The sequence below is a fragment of the Varroa destructor genome, unplaced genomic scaffold (assembly GCF_002443255.2).
Source record: "Varroa destructor unplaced genomic scaffold, Vdes_3.0 BEIS01000001.1, whole genome shotgun sequence".
NCBI classification, from domain to species: Eukaryota; Metazoa; Arthropoda; class Arachnida; order Mesostigmata; family Varroidae; genus Varroa; species Varroa destructor.
Genome location: NW_019211454.1, coordinates 63888922 through 63907358, shown reverse-complemented (window position 1 = coordinate 63907358; position 18437 = coordinate 63888922). Strand labels below are relative to the sequence as shown.

The window sequence follows — 18437 nt, the reverse complement described above, 5'->3', positions numbered from 1 at the left end:
AGATGTTACAATGCCTTTACTGCTAAAATACAACAAAAAGGGAGCCGATCAGCTGTCCTTTATTTAACTTTAAAGGCAAATTTTATCAATTAAATTCGATAACATAGTAAATTTCCTACAGAGGTAGTAGAGCACACTTGACGGATTGTGGAAGAAATAATAATTCTGAATACGAAATAGCAATATTTGCCAACAATAGCTAAAAGGTTAGTAGTTTACCTTCTTGTGTCTCTGTTTCGCATTTAGTACAATCAATTAGAGTACAACTATATTCGGTTTTGCCTCGTTGAAACAGGTCCAAGAAGTTTTTATATCGTATTGCCTAATTGCAGGTATCAGCTCAGAAGTAAAAATTATTTAGCTCTAATAGGAAATCCACACTAAATATTTATGCATTTTTTTATGCACATTTATTTATGCATTAAGCTTAAAAAAATGTTTCGAATCAGTTTCGATCCTTGACCAGAAAGGACGCTTTTTACCTGCACTTCCCTAAAATTATACACGCACTCAAAAAAGGAAAACTAACTAGAGTACTGCACGGTCATTCAAAATAGTATCTTTTTTCACTCCCCGTGAAGCTAGCCAATGCCACCTAACTGAATTGGTGCCTGGTAGATTTCAACCCCAGGTTTAGCTAACTGTCTTTACCTCTATCTTATTCGTCGCTGTGTGTGTGTATGTGTGTGTGTGTGTTCAGCCGCGAGCTTTTTGGTGGTCGAGTGGTAGAAAAATATTACGGGGAATAGAGTCCAAGCAACGTTTTTCCTCGAACCACATTTTCACTCGGTTCCGTGCTAAGCTAACGCGGAGGTTGAGGGAAGTTGGCGGGATCTTACGGGCGACGCAATTCTCAGTGCCGTCTATGCCTTTGGGTTTGGCTGTGTCCCGGTACAGCGCCAGGACAGCGCTTTGCCTTAGCAAGGTAGCAGCAATTTCTCGCTCGACTTCGTCCGCGACCAATGTTTCCCTTTGGACTTGCACTTTCGCTCGCCGCCACCGCCTTCTCTAGCCGTCCCTAGCTTGTGGGCAACAGAGAGGACGCGGTACTAGTACTTGGCCTGACTGACCTAGGGCTAGAGCAAGTTGTCGGGCTGAGGTTATGGAACACGAGCTGGCCGGTCGCTCCCCCGGAGAATGTGCTAGGGGTCGGTGACCATCGCTGGTGCAGACGAGCAAAGTTTTAGTTCGGCGGTGAAGGAGAAAAAGTGAGAGAAAAGCAAAGAACTCCTGTCAGTGGAGACTTGCCCGGAATGGAACCTGCAGGCAAGTCTTTGACGGTATTGCAGAATGAGGAAAAGAATATAGAAGAACTTGCCGATGGCAAATCGAAAAGGGGCTGACAAAAAAGAGGTCTGCCTCCGAGCTCTTTCAGGATGAAAAGGTCGGCAGAATCGAGTTAGTCGCCTTTCTCTTCTTTCGACTATTAAAGAAAGCATCAAATTGATTCACATAGCGTACGTATAGTGATCAAATAGGGATGATGCTTGAAGCTCCCTGAGCAAATGAGGTAGATATTATATAGACACTGTGGCATTCAATATCATGGACAAGCTATTGTTAATATATGATGGAACATTCGAAGTCAGAACGACGAAGTTAGGCCATTTTTTTTTACCTTAAACAGCTTCGGACAACGGAAACGGTAAGAATATAAGCAATAAACAAGCGTTACGGCGTCTAGTATCTCTGTGGCATTCCTGAGTGAATTTCGTGCAAGCAATTTATTGGTCTGTCCGCTGTATATTTCATCTGGGATTAGAATTATGAGTGATTTGTTTGCCGGAGGGAGTTGCTGACCTAGATTTCGCAACCGCTACAGGGATTTGAAATCTACCTACAAACGATAAGATATCTGATAAATCATGTATATTCTACCGATCATGGCCTAAATAGGTGTGACGCTCACGTTAAGCACGCGTAATAATAGGCAGCTAGGATTGGAGAGGAAATCAAACGACATGTCATATTTATTGTACTGGAGTGCTACCTTAGTACCAAGTTACAGCTCTAACGATGGATGGCGTACGTCAAGGAAAATTTCGACCTTTACGAAGAAAACTCATTTATGATGTCGAGGAAACACAATATAAACCGTTATTGCGAACAAAGAACCCTATAAAGAAAGCAGTAAGTCAAATTTGTGTTCCTATAAAATATTTGAGAAGTTGATTTATACCAAACCAGTAAGTCGCCCAGAATAAACCAATACAAAATGACAACACAGAGAAGTTCGGCGGTTTTGATAAAACTTGGTATTCGATGGTATCAGATAGGGAAAAACTTTTTCCTGCCTTTGGCCTTGGTCATGGTAATGTCTCCGTTCAATTAATGTACTTCTAATTTCGCAAACTAGAACATAGTCTTCTGTCGTGTTTGCTGACGGCAATATCTTGCTTTCGTAGATAGTATATGTTGTAGACTGTAAAAAGGCATTTCCATTTTCAGCGGCATTTTGTTACCGTTAAACACTGCGGTGGTCGCAGCACTCTATGATACCTGAATTTGGGCTGTCATTTGCTTTCTGGAGCTCGTAGGTGATAGCGTCGTCACAGGCCTTTACTGAAATGTTTCAGAACTGCCGATACTGTGTATAGTCATGTACTGCAAAATAGGAATCATTTATTACGAATCGAATCAGAGAAACCCAAGCAATTCTTAAGACAGCAAGTCATTGGGGCTGTTATCTTTGAATAGACTGTACACGTTCAAGGGCCGCATAGAGTAAGTTCTAAGTGAGATTCTGCATATAGTACTTATATATCAATGTTTTTCATGCAAAACATATTACGTCAATGTTTTGTCAATTTCGGTTATATTTATTGTCTTTTGATGCCTTTGCCAAAATCTGACCCAACTATGTTGAGCAACGGCATAAGCACCCCGAAGGCAAAGATAGGGCTTTTCACGCGAAAGCGTCTAAGAGCATTTTATTTCTATCTGGTACTCGATGTATTCCTTGAATTCCGTTGCGCTCGTTGATCTAACAATATGACCTCGAAAATATTTAAAAACTATTGTAAAGGATAACAAACGTAAGCAAACTTGTGTCTTTTGCGCGAACCAGCCTTACTCTAATACATAGCGCGTTTGAAGCGTTTGTTTAACTGCGTATCCGGAAGTGAAATCAAAGGAATTTATAAATAAAATTAATTATACTGATTCTATTACTTATTTCATATAGCCAACTGATTCCAAAAGCTCGTCCCATATGTATGAAGGTATATGCATGCATATGACGCCTATCGGTTCGGCCCATATTTCGAAACGCGTTGCTAGGTTTGTAATTTCTCTAGGCGCTAAGAAGAAACACGGTAACGGCAAACATTCTATAATTGAGAAGAATTATCCTGGCTCTTAGTAAGACAAGAATTCTACCACGGGCATAGCCGAGCTAGACATTACCTTTTTGAGCGGTTTTTGAGAATTTGTAATACATTTAAGCGCAAATACAGGTTCGTTTCTCAAGCATTCTAATAATTGCGTAGGCAAATAAGAATCAAGGCAAGCTTCACTTTGACACAGCAAACAAGTAGAAAAAATAACGACGGTACGGTGGTGCGGTGATGGCTCGACAGCATTAGGGACGCGGCACAATCACTACAGGCTTTTTGCCACAGGATTTATTATCATTACAGGATTACGACTTGGGACTAAAGTATTTTTTTTTTTTCATTGTAAATGAACAACTGAAACAGCATAACGGAATTCAGCGCGATCAGGAAGACTTATGATAGAATAACTATTCAGTAGACCCGTTGAAACAGAGCGACAGAAAAAACTATAACGAAGCACAGAAATACCGACAAGGCAGTGACACGAAACGTCTGATAGACCAATTACAGTGAATTCAAATTTAAGTTGAACAGGTCTAAACTGGCTTTAGGTTAAACTTGGTCCTGGTGATAGGTCAGTGGATGATGCCCTTGCCTGCTGACCTTAAGGACATGTTGTCGCCTGGGTTCGAGCCCGGGCACGGACAGACTTCGTTTCGTGCTGGGAGTCACGCGTCTAATGGAATGCCTAACGGCGATACCGGACGTAAAACGGGAAAAGCGTAAGGTGCCAGGTTTTGCATTACTTGGTATATATGTGTAGAAGGATGGAGCATGTCCTGGAAAGGAATAATTAAGCACGTCAAATTCGATTGTTATGGGTTATGAGCGATAAAACCGGAAGTTCGCTCCTGATATCAATAATAAACTAGCTATTTTTATTCTCTTATTATTCGATAATTTCTTCCAGTGTAGGCTGCGGCTCTTCGAAATTTATTATTATTAATTTTCCCCGTTATAACCTTTATAGGTCTACCGCACGCAAACATGTAGAAACGTATCGCTGAAAAAGACCATCCCCATTAAACATGATATATTGCTGGCTATTGTTGAAAGCTTCGGTAACTCTGAGCAGTACTCAGACAAGAGCACACTCATACACAACAAGCCTTTCGAGAATCGAAAGGCAGTACAACCGCTCTTCTGCAGAAGGCTTCACATCACCCTGGAGCGGCGCTCCCTTCTCCCATGTGCTACGTGACGCGGTGGCAGGCCAACGAAGAAGACAACGAACCGCACTCAACTGGAATTCACAATGTATTGCTACGTTAGCTCGAGTACCCAAACCGTTTTGAGGTTTACTTCCTGTCCTTGTGACTTCCACGTCCTACAAACTGGCCGAGCCGCATTGCCAGGGACTTCTTCACTATGGCTGCAGCCATTTCTACTTAAAAATGTTGTCAGTCTACACAGAGACATAAAGGCAGAGAAATCAAAGTGGAGCTGTTAAACTTCACTTTTTCACTATCCTTGTCAAGAGGCGAAGCAAGCAATGGTGCCGGGCTTAAACTGGGTTGGGAGGTAGTGTAAATAGAACAGGTCTTGAACATGACAGCGAGCACACGGAATTTATCAAGAATGGTCACTGACGCGCCATCTGTCCTTGGCAGGAATTCCGCGACCCAGTCAGCCAACCTACCATTTTGTTGACAACCGAAATAAGAAAATTCGCTAGCACATATTTACATGTCACGTTGTCTTTCCGCGTGACTTGTGTCACATAGCCAGTACTCGCTTATACTGTAATATGACAACGACAAATTGGGGGCGCATTAGTGGCCTGCATGAGCAAAATAAATGTGGGCATCCACTTAGAACGACCCTATCAGACCTGCTAACCTGGATCGTAATTGTTAGGTATGATCTAGAGAAAATGATTACTACAGATCATTGAGCAAATGATATCAAATGCTTCCGAATAAGTGATAGTAATGCGCAAGAAAGAGAAGCTTTATACTCTTTTTGTATTATACGCTTTTTGTTGCTTTCGTCGCATGTTGGTCATATTAATAAGTCTCTTCAAGGCCATTACTAAATTTCAATAGTTTTGCAAAAAGTAAGCATTTAAAAGGTAAAAAATATGCTTCTGTGTTCTAAAAACTCACAGGCTTAAAAAATCGACGTGTCTTTCTTAACTAATGCTCACGTATGTACCTGTATTACTTATCTTAGTTTACAACATATATAGTTTTCGTTTTGTTCATTGTGAAGGTTCATTAAACATTTATCAGGTGTTGCTTTTAGATAGAGATCTTCATGTACATTGCAATTTTACCACTCGACCGAAGCCCCTGTCGAGTGGAAGCCGGAATATAAGGTATGCGAGGTCTAGGTTCGACCGAGAAACGACGCGACGGACCTTGATGGCTGTGATGTCCACATTTCTCACAAAAGGAGGGCGACGCATTCATTGTCATTGCCTCACCATCGGCTGACCAAAATCGCCGAATGTCGACACATGTCCCCATTGGCACCCATCCCGTTTGTTCAATGGATTTTTGTATAGCGTAGCGACTAGCCATTACAGAGCAGACGAGGCGAAACCTGCCCACATGATGCTTGTATCGCTCGGCCATATGCCCGCTATCCAGAACTTTGTCAACCGTTCAATAAGGGAACTGCCAAAAGCACCCCCTAAACGCCAAGAAGACAGGAGAGAGCTTTCGTAAATGGACCTTTGTTGTTATTCTCGGTATGTTCCTCCATTATACATAACAGCGGGCATCCTTCCTCGGGGCAGTGCGAAGCGATTCTATACTGCCATTTCCATTGCCGAGGCGCCGCTTCTCGCAAGCCCTCACGCAGCCTGGCAGCTTCTTGGTGCTTGGGGTCGATGTACCTCTTATGTTTCCCGCTAAGCGAACTGTGTGGGTCTCCTGATGATACAGAAACTGTAGCTGTGGCGAAAAGCGTGTAGTTAGCCATAGTCGAAGAGCCTTGCCTGGCAGCAAACGTCAATTGTTTCTGGCAGGGTTAAGCTTAAGGGGGCCATTTAAATTGTGGCATAGAGCCGCAACGTGCTGTGTGCCTGAAAACGGCGGCGCGTCTGAAACTTGGCTGAACATAATCCTCAGGTCAGGAGAATCGACAATTTGAGTGTAGTCTAAATAGCCATCACCGGGATAATAAGTGAGCAGATTTGTCAGCATAAAGAATGTGTGTTGAATGGCTCCTTATAAACACAGAGGCCCTGATCATGCCGTGTGGTACGTTCTAAAACGCTCTTCGTACCTAGTATGTTAGCACCATTCCCATTAAAAAGCCTGCTTAAAAACAACCGTTTAGGAATTGGATAGTACCATCTTTTTAGGTATTAATACTCCTATTAGGTCAAGCGCAGATTAAGGCTACGTGTCATATGCGGCAATTGTGCTGTTAGCTTTGTCTCATAGATAGCTTAACTTATATGATATATAGCAGCCAAACTTCGAACGGATGATTTATACTCCTAGCTGAATCCATTGTGATCATTACTTACGTGAACTTTTCTATCTGTTTTGAGAAGCATGTTTTGCTTATTTTGTCGGTATTGTGCACACTAGCCGTCAGACGCACCAATTCAACGTATGGACCGTGGAGATATTCGGGCAGATCTTTCATGTCCTTCCACATAACGACACTGTACTGTACTACATAATAAATCTCAATTGCTTAATAATAAATAAGGTGTTTTTTTGGACCCCCTCGTCATAAGTACGTCACAGCTTTCGGCTTTTGAAACTCTTAGCAAGTTGGTCTGGAAGCCATGACATCCATTCAAAGTTACGCGTGTTTTGGCTAGCATCAGTAACAAGGGGAGTTTACGATTACTCATTCAGGTTCGCTAAGCTATGGTTAAACACTTATCTAAATAAAGTGCTAGCCTTTGATATCACGAAATTTACTCTTAAAAACACGTGTAGCGCATGATGCCTGGCGCAAATCGCCCAAGGTAGCTACCATTGCTCTCACTTGTTCGATCAAGGGTAGCTACCTTGGGCGTTCCTATATTAGGCCGTTTTCACGATGTACCCTACTGGTTGAAAGCCGTGGTTAAAAATGATTAGGGGTAGCTGGTGGTGGCCAACGACACGCCGACACGTCTACTCAATATGAATGAATAACAAAAATTATTTATAGTTTATGCTTCAACTGGCTATCAAACACGTGAAGGACTCGTACTGCGCCTCATTTTCATTAAACGGATGCAACGCATGTTAGCGTATCACAGAGACAGGAGAGAATCATTGATGTAATACCGGCAATATGAAAGTTTGAGGTAACATTGGAACCTTTGGAGTAGTCGAATCAATCCAGCGCGTTGCTTGATTATATATCCGTGTCCTGCGCTATCCGAATCAACACAACTACCGCATCGACACAATCATGACCCTGAGTGAATTAAATCTCGACAACGGCTCGACAGTCAGCCTGTTTTCTAATTTTGGCGTGTCGAGCGGCGATGGCTATCGGTAACAATGATCTTCGAACTTTTTCTCTCGACGCGTTTTGTCTATTTCTGTTAAATCATAAAGCGGATATACCAGCAGACCACGACCGTAGCGGGTCATACAGTGAGCAAATGTTGAAAACTTTGTTGTCTTTCTGAGAAATTCAATATCATTCATTGCGTTAGCGTACTATAAACTTCGGCGCTGCCTCTAAGCCATTTCTGTAATCGATTTATAATCGATATAACATTGTTTAAAGGTAAACGAAGTGGTACTTATGAAAGTTGTGGAACTCGAGTTACTCTATGAAAGCAAAAAATGAATTTTATTAAACAATGACCTAACTATTCCACAATGAAACATTTGCCCTCGTTTTAAACGCTCGAAATATTTTAAAAAGACAAAATTCTGGAACACTGTCAGTAATGCTTCACGATGGCCATCAATAACGCGTATTACCCCGCGTTTCTCTCTGTCGAGTGTGAAACCCTTTTGGCGAACAGACATTTACCACGCTCTCACGTTTTTGGGCACAACAATCGCATAACGCTCAAAGCTCATCTGCAAGTTAGTTGAACACCAATTGCATAAATTACGTGTGTTTGGTTATCGAATATAATTAAATAAGTTTATTAGTCCTAAGACTATTGCAAGTAATCGTACTTTTTTCTAGACAGTATGACATGATTTATTAACGGGTATTAACTCGGCTTGAAATTAAAGAATACGTTTTAATACGCTTGCAATGTAAGCTGTCGTCTCATAAACGTTTGCTTCAGCAGCCATTTAATCAGATTGGTTACCCTTTACTGAGGTCTTCGATAAACCTTCTGTCCCTTGGCTGACGACCTTTTGAGTCCTTCGATCGTTTTCAGGAAACAATCGGAAGCACCGACGGCCCTGTTTCTTTCGGTGAACGCTTCTTGTTTAACCTTTGAGTTACGATTTATGTATTGTGCAGTGCACGTAGAGAAGCCGTAATGTACCTGAGTAGCCGAACTTTTGAACGCCAATTACGGTACTTGTATATCCAAAGGAAGTATCAATGCAAATAGACGATGCCCACTCTCGGGAGGGAACGTTTGACCGGCAAACTAATCGCTCTTCATTTTCCTGCAAGATTACCAAAATACTAAAAAATGAGTCTTTCAATAATCTAGTAATAACCCCGAGATGTAGGCTCTGTATGAAAAAGAACGTGTGAGAGCATCTTTTTCCAATGATAGTACTTTTCCTGCGCGGCTTAAAAGACCCGAAAGTCAATATGAGTGGTATTACAATCGCATTCGACTGAAAACCCAAATAGATAATACGATATTTGAAATTGCTTATAGTATCACGGAAGTGTCGTAGGCCGTATGGCCAGTCACATTTTTTTTTTAGGGTCTCCTATGGAGAGGGCCATCCCTCTTATAAACCTAACACTCAAATATCGAATCAAAATGTGACTTCATGTAAATTCTATATTGAAAGTCAACCTAATTTAAAGCGCAGTGCTGTTTTATATTAGATCCTTCATATTTTGAAAGTTCCCGCGTATCAACATCTCGAAAATCACCATACCTCTCCGATAAGCTTGCACTACTGGGTAAGTAATAAATAAAACATTTTTATATCAGGTATCTTTGATGACAAAACTATGACTCTGCTTGCTTGAAAACAGAATGCTAGCTAGCAAAAAAAAAACGAAAAAAAAAAAACATAACTTTATAATAGGTTCGTTAAAAAAGAATTCTCTTCGGTTACTTGGTAGACACATGCTTATAGAGTAGATTTTTCAATCGCACCTTTAAGGCACCGCATGACTTTATGATCGGTAACGGCTTCATCAATATCCAGTGAAAAGTTATTTCATAGGCTGACTGAACAGCAGTTGCATAAGCGAAGCGCGGGCTTTCCTAAGCATGAAAGCTGCTCCACTTACTTGAGAGCAAGTTTTATTCCTATAATAAGATCAATATCGTATCTCCACTTAGAAACTACTAGCTAAAAGAATCATCTGGTCATCCACAAAAAGCTGGAATCAGCAAAGTTTGCCAAATAATAAAAGCAACTTAATTCCTAAGTTTTCCAGATAAAGAACGATAAAAATAGCGTTAAAAACAAATTTGGCAACTCTCTGGAAAGCACTTGACACTGATCAAGTTCACTCACATTTGTGCGATTTACAAGTTCCAATGAAACTAACTCAGGTCACTACGTACGCATACATAGATCCACGTTTCTAGTAGCCCAGTTAGTCTATTGTAGCTCTTTGTCTTTGACGAGCCTAGCCAAATCGATTGTGTGTAGTCACTGTTGCCATGGTATTGGTAAAAAATTGTTAGCACAAGTACTACTAACGACAGGGAGCGCCTGACGACAACTAATATCTACTCTATTATTAGCCAATTAGAATAGGCACACTTGTACTGGCTTTTTTCATACTGTTGTCCTTCTTGCAGTGGCAGGTGCCAAAAATCTACAACGTCCCAACTTCTTTGGAATATATGCATATATATATCGATCGCAGATATTGGCATACCTGCACACATACGTCGATCCAAATTTTTCAGTAAAATCAGCACTATTACCTAGCCGTTGGATTGAAGCATTGCGCTCAAAGGCTCCTTTAAACGACCACCGTAATTGATCGATGGAAGATGGATATAGCAAATCAATACCCGAATTGTTAGCTAGCAAGGTCGGCTAGAATAAGAGGCTACGACTCACCAAACATATCTAGTACGTATAAAGCTCTCAACAAATATGACCTAAACAATTTGCTATACGTATAAACTTCGCAAACTGATGCATCGAATAGCGATCGGTTGCTTGGCTACAGGTAAACCACACAATTTGTCCGACATAACTGGATCAGGCCCGTTCACCGGCCGTTTTGGTTACGTAGTTATCAGCTGGTCGTTATGACTCAGTGACCATATAAGCAGCCGCTACCCGGATAATATATATTATTCCAATTATTCGATAGCCTAGATCTGGTGTTCCTTCCGCAGCGTTTTATTAATCTTAAGTTCACATTTCCTAAAGAACGAAACGTGAGAAAAATGAGAGTACGAAGAAAAAAACATAAAAACTTTCAAATCTTTGAGATTTTTTTCAACCTTCTAACAGATTTTTTACGTCACCCGGTACATTACCCATAGATGATCTGCATGACACAGACATCCGACCGACATTCAGCTGTGTATCAGGTACGCATTCCCATCTACAACTCTTAGGTGTTTCAGCCGACAAGAAGGGATCGGTGTTCATTTAAGGTTACACACGACCCCATTCAGCCGTACGCCATTGAGCCCTTTCTAGTATACATCAATGGAGAACAAAAGACGGCCACCATCTACGCTTATGCCTCAAGTGTTGCACACCGGCTTTCCTTAGTTTCACGTAACGATACGAATGCACGTTACCCGGTCTGATACAAATACGGGGTACGCTTGTACCTTCTTCAAAAGAAAAGACGTCAAGGGTGGAACACCGCATTATGCTGCAATATAGCATATGAATGCAGATCCGCATCACGTCGCTTGGTCAAATGGAAAAATGTTTTCCCGGTTCTAGCTGCTTTCGAAAATGGCATAAGCCGAAGAGAGTGTTCAGTAGGGCCTTCGTTGTTATCAATAGAAGAAGAGATTATTCTACCTACGCTCAAATTGGTCGTTGTATTCAATTTTTAAATATGAAAGAGAAAACCATGCGCGCACATTTTTTGAAGGCATAGGATTTGCTCAACTTGGGTTGAATGAAAAATAATTAAACGACGCAATAAACCAATAAAAGAAGCTGGGCTCAATATTACCCAAGATAGTAAAATTTCCGAGTATGAATTACGAAAAAAAAACAGAATCGGGCAGATAGAATCGACCTTTTCGTTCTAATAAGCGTCTTAAAGCACCTAACGATTACCTATTGGTAAAAAGAAATTACGCCAATCTACTAATATATGTATTGCTGCTTGTCCACTTACATGCAATGTCCTCTAAAATCCTTTGGCCGGCTGTAGTGACAAATTATAGGATTTAATATACTGCAGCATGGTCGAAGGCATCGTATCGAGTTTTCTACTTGTCCCCTCTTACTCATTAGGAAAAAAAGGAGTTATTGCAAATCACTCACAGAAGACGAAACCAAACGAAACCTCGGCTCTATCCCTTATCTGTACCATCGGCATAAGCTATTTTTATGCAGCCTGTTTGAACTGGCATCTGGGTAATGTTCTAGCAAGCATTTAGTCATTAGCCTACTTCCGTGAGAATCACTGATCAATATAACGATGCGCGGTCGCAAAACAAAGCGTCCACGAACATCTTCGAAACGAAACAGCCAATCGGAGAGATGGGAAAGCTAAAATGCGGTACGGGCGAGATCGCCCAGTACCACACTGATACAGCTTTCGATATGTCCAACAGTGTTGATTTATATAGAAAATACATTTTCAAAAAAAATAACAGTATTTTTGTATACTCAGGCATCCGGTTAGTAATTGAACGAAAAAATTGATCCAAACAAAAAGTTAATAGTTTTTAATAGTCGGCGATTCAGTACGTACTCATTATTCTGTTGTATTTAGGATTTCATTGTTGGTCATATATAATATAGCTTTCGATCACGAGGACTAGGGATGCGAGTCGTATCAAAGGCCCGTGATCTGATTAGATTAGCGAGCATATCGTGGTTAGCTTGAAATCTCTAATTAATTTCAAAATTCTTCTAAGTCTATTAGGATAGCTTAGATCGCCCAATTTAATAAACCGTCGTCTTCTGTAAGGGCATTATCGTAAGCGTGTACTTATTCAAGTCTCGATAGCATACAAGTCCTAACACGTCTTTGACAACTGCGCTCACAGATTCCGCTTACAGCTCGTTAGGCCTTACGTTTGTCATAGAACTTTGAAAAAAACGGTTGACACAGATATGCATGGATCACTTTAATTCTATTGTTCAATGTATCTGGACCATTTAAACTGTTGCAATCGAAAGCAAGTAAAATGTGTGATCGAATTGTACACGAACAATTACAAGCATGTGTTAAACAAGTTCTTATAACTTCTCAAAATTCAGACGATTTTTTCTTTCAGTGCGTTTCTTTACTAACTAGCTCACTAACTTGGGTTACCAATCTAGTCATATTTTTCATTCACTCGTATTTCGAAACGCCTTTACATGCACTCCTGGCATTTTCAGGTATTCTTCAGTTGTGTTCCAAGTAATTTCTATTTCCCAAAAAACTTTGCGCTGACAGTTTAAGAGGCGCCCTTTGTTCCAGCAGGCTCATGTTCACAACGCAAGGAACAAGTCTTTAAAACGAATCGATGTTCCAGATTCATCCAGGACGACAACTTTAAGGACCACGCATTTTATCGTCGGTCGTACAAGACGCACGCTGCAGCTCCACCGCGTCGTCTGGACGGCCATCCCTGTGTAGCGAGTGATTGTTGAGCGGATTTGACTGAAGCTATTTTTTTTTAGCCTTAACCTTGCCTTATTAACTCGAATGACTTGGTAGGACGAGTTCCAGAAAAGAAGTTACCGCAGATTAACAAACTTCGAAGAACCTAGTTATCTACTATTTAGATGATCTATTAACGTATGCACTGGCAGTAGACACATTGGTAAGGCGCATCTGCAAAGTCAGATCATTTTTTACTGGTTCGAAATGTAAATTTAGTTATAGTTAAACAGGTTTCCGCAGAACTCAAACTTTCTCAAGCAGCCTGAATACCGGCTCGACCTTTAGTAAGCACTCCAGACGCTCAGTGTGTGGTTCTGATTCGCTATCATATCATTGTTTGAATAAATGGGCTTCTCGTTATGAACCAGAAAGCGCCCCCTCGATACTCATCAAAACATCGATTGCTGAATCTCAAGAGAAAAAAAATAGATGACTCAAGGGAGGCCTAAGGATTCATCACTTACTTTTAGTGTTAACTCGGATCGAAAGTTTCATTTAACTCCGACCTTTGCTTCTTTGCTCCAGTTTCCGTTACCACGGGTCTACTGATACCAGGCAGAATCTCTGGCGCCTTCGTTCTGCTGTGTTACAAAAGGACGCAACAGGAACTGTGTCAGGCCCGGCCCAGCAGTCGCGTTGATAAAAATACGACATGACAGTTTAACAAGCGAAATGCGTGGAAAGAAAAAATGCTATGTTTAGCCTATCAAAAAAGCTGCATAAAAAGGAACGTTTTTTGCTCTCTAACGGGATCGGCTTTTGCCATGACTTACAAGCCACAAATGACTTCAGGAAACGCTTGAGCGAATTCCCCGCAAAACTTCGTATGGACTAGTCGAGCCCAAGAAAGCTATGCTTAACAGAACTGAAAATACGTTCAACCTGCTCTCACTGCTGTTAATACGCTTGGGACCATTTTACTACAAATCTACCTGACTTGACGTTCTCAATATCAGTGGGGTGCAGACCCGTACCTACTGTCTAACCTGTTAAAGCATACGACTCTCTATGGCATTCCTATTGCTATATAGCCTCACTGTTCCTATATAGCTCCAGACGAAAACTATGGGGGAATTGTGAGCATTTTTACTTGTAAAGCGCTTCTACTTAGGCGATTATACGTGCGCACGCACGCACGCACGCACACGGATACATAATGATCCAGTTCTACCATCTGATGCTGTGCATAGAGCATTGAATAGCGAAATCCGACTTGATCAGACCTCGCAAAGCTTAACGAGCCTCCTCCTGGCTGGATTTCGCTGGTAGCTTTCAGATATTTCACTAGTTCAGGCAGTTGTAAAACGATAAATGATATTTCATCACATTTTGCCCGCATTTGCTCTTATGCGTAGTAGTCGAAAGGTGAACAAGACACTGCAGCAGCAAAGAACAAAAAACGAGCTCTAACCGAGGTCAGCTGAAAACGGACCATTGCAGCGGGAAGCCCTGACGGTCCACCGCATACAGCTGTCCCATCCCCGAAATAAAATATGGGAACCAAAAGGAATGAGAAATGAAAGAATTTTAGCACCAAGTGGCGCCATAGTGCACACCCGCAGAACACACAGTACGCTATTCACCGTATAACTGTGTACATCGCACTACCCTCCGAATTGGCTGTTAGGGAGACGAAAGAGCGAAAGCGAAAGAGAGTGGACGTGGATGTCACCCTTCCGAAAATTCGGGTGATGCTGTCTTTCGATCTTGTATTGATTAGGCTTTATATTGAACCGTACTCCAGAGCTGTTATTAGATTACCTGAATTGCTGTGGCTAAATTGAAACAGAACCACTCACAGTAGTTTTGAATGGAAAATAGGCCACATGTGCTAGATATGGCCGTGGCCCCCTGCTATAGACATCTGAAGTCAACTGCATATAAATGAAGGGCTGAGTTCGTGGACACTGAAAATTGTTCTTTTAGTGATCTCATCTGCTAATGAACATTTTTCAATCGAGCTGAAGCCACTGAAAGTTGGCTTCCTCTGAATCGCAGAAAAGATTTTTAAAAACGATCTCCTCTTGCTAATATCACAACAGCTCCTGAAAATGCATTGAAGCACTGCTAGGGGCAATCCTTCGACAAGAAGTTAACGGCCGCTTTTCTCTACACCATATCATAGTCAATTCAGTCGATTGTATTACGCTCTAATTTTCCGCAATTTTATTTTAATTTCCAAAGTAGCACTACGTTCAATGCTATCTTGGCATGATTGCCTCTCTTGCTTGGTCGATGTATAATCATAATAACTGCACGCGTAAAAAATATGAATTAGAAGCAAGAAAATAATATTCTATGCATTTCGAGAATAGGTAAATGAACGAGATAAAACAAACCTATTATTTTTGAGATTTTGCAACACCCCTACAAAGGACAGTAATGCCTGTAGTTCGGTAGTTTTGATTTTTCCAGATTTATTCTAACATACGCTATTTTCGACCATAATAACGGTTGAGCTCAATTCATGACTGTGCTCTTGAAACGCGAAGCACATATCCACAGGACCATCTGTGCTTTCCTGCGAGTGCAAAAATTGCATCGTCTACGAGCGGCTTATAGAGTTGTGTAGCAAACGACGCCATTCCTTGGAACAATGTAGTCAATAGAGGGCGCTGACAATGCATTGAGACAATCTACGGCTTTTTCGGAGCTAAAACGCCAGCAGCTGGGAAAAACTCCAAACGTGATTTTCTTTTCGTTAGAATAGTATCAGCTTAAATACTTCTAATTGCATCATACGAGTGATAATCACCTGCCTATCATTTTGTTATAGTTGCTTCTTAGCATTGGTACGTGCGTAACATTGTGCTGCAAGCTCAAGTAGCGGTCAACAGGATTTTTCCGGCTAAAGCACCTTGTACATAAAGATTACCTCTGTCAGATTACCTTGTAGATCATTAAACAAATTAGGAAAATTCATGGTCTTCGTTGTGATTAATTATGAGACTAGAGAAAAGTAAACGCATCTAAATGGAATTTTCATATCGCTGAGACTGAGCTCTCTGTCCAAGAGATATCCTGTAAGTACGTTAAAGATTCAGTTTAAAAAACTGAGCTTGCTTTCGGGCATGCTAATTATTTAAAACTTTCTTGTTGCCAGAAGTCGTTATCTGAAAGTTTTTTTTTTTTTTAAGTTAAATGAAAATAAGTGATATTCGCTGAGATCTATTAAGCGAACAAAGACCTAGCTTGATTCCTGTCAACAAATCAATGCGTAACATCAGTGGACAGTGTCAACATATTCCAGCAAGAAGTTGAAAACCGCTTCTCTCGCTCTGACCAGGCATACGACGACGAATAACTTGATGCCATGCAACTTAGTCCATGCCAACTTCAAGGATACCGTGAAGCTACAATACACGAAGCGATCCTATGCGATATCTGCCTGGTTGGTTCAAGGTTACCTATTCAAGGTTACCTTGGAAATAATAATACACGAGGCGATTTCGTCTGTATCGTCTCCTCTGTTACGTCCTTAAAAAAAAAGTGCATTTCTGTTCTTCTTAGTCCAGTTTTCTACAGGTTGGACTCCCGCTCAACAGTTTTATCAGAAAAAAAAACGCAATAAAACGTGATAATCACAGAAAGGTGCGGAAAATCTCCTCTAAGGATCTGATCCACTGCTCGGTAATGTAAATCGGCGTCTTTAACACACCTCGATCTGCAAAGCCGAAACCAATTTTATTCGAGGGGCAACGCTAGTTACTACATTGACAAACATATCGCTAGCTAAGCATTGATATATATGGGTGATTTTATCAGTAGTTTGTCGATTGGTTCGGCGTTTTTTCATCAATGAAAATGAGATACGTTATCGGGGAGCTTGCCGACGCATCAGTGGCCTTTATTACCAAGTCCAGATTGCAGAGGAGCTGAACATTTTGCAAAAAAAAGTGAGGTCTCGAGAGTCTCACATAGAAACTGGCAGCCGGAATTATTTTATTCACTACGATTCCGCTATTCTACAGCGTAAGATAGAATGAAAACGGCCGATATTAAATAGGAGTAGGAATTAACTTGTCAACGCTTATGGTAAAATATAAATCACTTGTCTGTGTAAAGTGTTGTAAAAAAAAAACACGATGAATGAAATTAATAGGAGAATCGTTCAGCCATATAATTAATGGAAACCAATAATATAATTGCTGAGCTAAATATAGCAGGCCAGCAAGTTATATAGTTCTCACTTTAGCGAGCCAATTGGAGCCCTTAGAGGAGTTATGTGATATAGATTAGCTATGTATGACATGCGTTAACATATCTTGAAATATGGGTACTCAAGTCCTTAGAACAGACATCCCGAAACTCAGTGAAGTTCAAGGCTTTGGAACGCAAAAACGAAACTTCCTAATCGTAAATAACAATACTTAAGTACACATGAAGTTGGTATCAGGCAATCTGTCACTACTGCCATAACTAGCACATATGTTTGCTTGTATTTATATGTATATGATGCATCTGCTTTGACTAACTGAGCCTCTATTGGTTCCGATCAATTCTGACCTACCTATGCATCATACGAGTTACTTCTGATTACGTGGTACCAACTCCGTATTTTTGCTTTTTCACGATGCCGCGCTTAGAACTTTGTCGAATACACTGCGCAATTCTTTATTGTCGCTATCCAGGAGAACGTTAGCATCTCCGCCCGTCAGTAGACGTTCAGCTTTGTTGGTTGTATTTGCTCAAAGACGTGAAATGAAAGTCTGTGCTTGTAGGCTCTTTCGTTTCGACCATTTGAGCTGACTGTCCCGTACGGCTGAGATCTTCGATAGATAATTTTAGTGAGTCAGTTGCCAGGATGCGGCGAATATTATTGGTAATGTCGAAGCTCCATGACGTGCACAGACGAAAACGCCGCAGGCACAATACGCGTACAGTTTCCTGCGTGGCTTGCATGTAAAGGTCGCGATTCTCTAAAATGCGCCAAGCTGGCTAGACCTTAGAGAATGTATCCATATGGGAACGTAAGCCGTATAAGGCTCATTGGACGATATCATGCTATGTGCGTGCGATAGTAATAGCTTGAGGTAATAACGCTCGTGGGGCTGAGTCGACATACACCGCAAAAAGCGTAATGCTGAGTTTCACGATTTTCTGTAGCGGCTGAAACTCTTCAGTGTCTTTAAGCTGCAAAGAACAGTGTTATTTGTAGCATGATAGGGACCAGTATATATATATATATATATTACTAATAGAGTGTGTAATAATACTCGC

At 41.0% G+C, this 18437-nt stretch overlaps 2 long non-coding RNA genes across 6 annotated transcripts; both read right to left on the bottom strand.

Annotated features, from left to right (window-relative positions):
* Window positions 1–2201: 2201 nt before the first annotated feature.
* On the bottom strand, window positions 2202–7907 carry LOC111253744 (uncharacterized). Of its 4 annotated transcripts, XR_002674784.2 has the most exons (5): window positions 7607–7907; window positions 5022–5075; window positions 4436–4578; window positions 3939–4114; window positions 2202–2604 (listed from the first exon to the last, which is right to left on the bottom strand). It is a non-coding gene; the product is annotated as an uncharacterized LOC111253744 (long non-coding RNA). The 4 variants fall into 4 exon arrangements; XR_002674783.2 differs by lacking the exon at window positions 2202–2604 and having other exon boundaries at window positions 2625–4114; XR_002674785.2 differs by lacking the exon at window positions 2202–2604 and having other exon boundaries at window positions 2625–4114; window positions 4472–4578.
* A 178-nt stretch (window positions 7908–8085) lies between these two features.
* On the bottom strand, window positions 8086–12139 carry LOC111253621 (uncharacterized). Of its 2 annotated transcripts, XR_015329309.1 has the most exons (4): window positions 9920–10223; window positions 9553–9708; window positions 8569–8878; window positions 8086–8326 (listed from the first exon to the last, which is right to left on the bottom strand). It is a non-coding gene; the product is annotated as an uncharacterized LOC111253621 (long non-coding RNA). The 2 variants fall into 2 exon arrangements; XR_002674735.2 differs by lacking the exons at window positions 9553–9708; window positions 9920–10223 and adding an exon at window positions 11733–12139.
* Window positions 12140–18437: the final 6298 nt, after the last annotated feature.